The sequence below is a fragment of the Triticum dicoccoides genome, chromosome 3B (assembly GCF_002162155.2).
Source record: "Triticum dicoccoides isolate Atlit2015 ecotype Zavitan chromosome 3B, WEW_v2.0, whole genome shotgun sequence".
NCBI lineage: Eukaryota > Viridiplantae > Streptophyta > Magnoliopsida > Poales > Poaceae > Triticum > Triticum dicoccoides.
The window spans coordinates 470,939,675-470,940,867 of record NC_041385.1 but is presented as its reverse complement, the minus strand read 5'-3'; positions in this window follow the sequence as shown (position 1 = coordinate 470,940,867).

Below are 1,193 nucleotides of genomic sequence, written 5' to 3'. Positions count from 1 at the left end.
AGGGATTGGAGATCGAATCCACGGATCAAATATTCAGATCTGAGAGGGATGGGGGGGGGGCGATGTGGGCGCCGCCGCTGCTCTCTGTCCAGATAGCAACTTCCTGGAGGGGGGAGAACTGCCTGGTCGGGCTGGGCCGATGTGCTTAAGTCACTGTGCAGCGCCTATGTGTCGGGCGCTGCACGGCTGGCTGCGGGGCCGCCCCTGGCCCCGGGCTGCCATGCTGACCGGGCATGCAACGTCTAGAACAACGGTGCTGCATAGTCCAATGCAGCGCCCGGCTGTCGGGCGCCACACAAAACGGTCTGTTATATGATTTTTTTGAGACCAGATCAGATCGTGATTTGATTTCGCCCTCGGGTCAAATACGTGATTTTTCCGAAGCAACCTGCAAGTGGGGCGTCTGGTCATGTCACGAGGAGCCAGAGGTGAGAAGAAGCCCGTTGGCTTGGCCGCTGCAGATGGCAAAAGCCTGTCCCCGTCTCGGGAGTCCTGTCGAGAGGAGCGAAAGGAGATGGGTGATTGCAGCTTTACTTGTTCGACCCGCTTCAATCCGCGTTGTACCGGCTCCCTGCGGCCTGTTTTGAAAGGAGATGCGTGATGGCACGCCCTCTCCAATCCTCCGCTCGGCTGGGCTGATGAACAGTTTACGGCCAAACAATTCCAGGCACATTGATGCATGAAATTTGAATCGATCATTGCATGCACGTATAGGTATAAGGGAGACCAGACGAAATTCAACTTGGCGAATTGAATTCAAACTGTTTCATGAGCCAACGGGTGTTGTCTTTTGCCAAACCGAGGGTACACGTTTTTTATTTTCGTGCATGCAATATTAGAGCATCTCCAGCCGCGCCCGCAACAGGCCCCCAAGCCCCTTTTTCGGCGCCGGCGCATAAAAAACGGCTCAGTTGTGCCCCAGGAGCCTAGTTTTCGCCGGTTAGGGTCGAAATTGGCGCCGGCGCACCCAGGCCGAACCCGACGCCAGCACACTAGGGGGCGCCGGGGCAATCATTTTTGGCGCAAAAGAACGGCGGCCCGGCGAGTCAGCGACCCGTGCCTCGTCGTCCTCACATCGCCTCGGTTTTCCCACGGGGAATCAATGCCAAGGCTGCCCGCCGGTCAGCCTTCCATTGATTCCTCACGGGCGGCGCTGTGCGGCGGCGTGCCCCATCCCCGCCACGCGTACACAC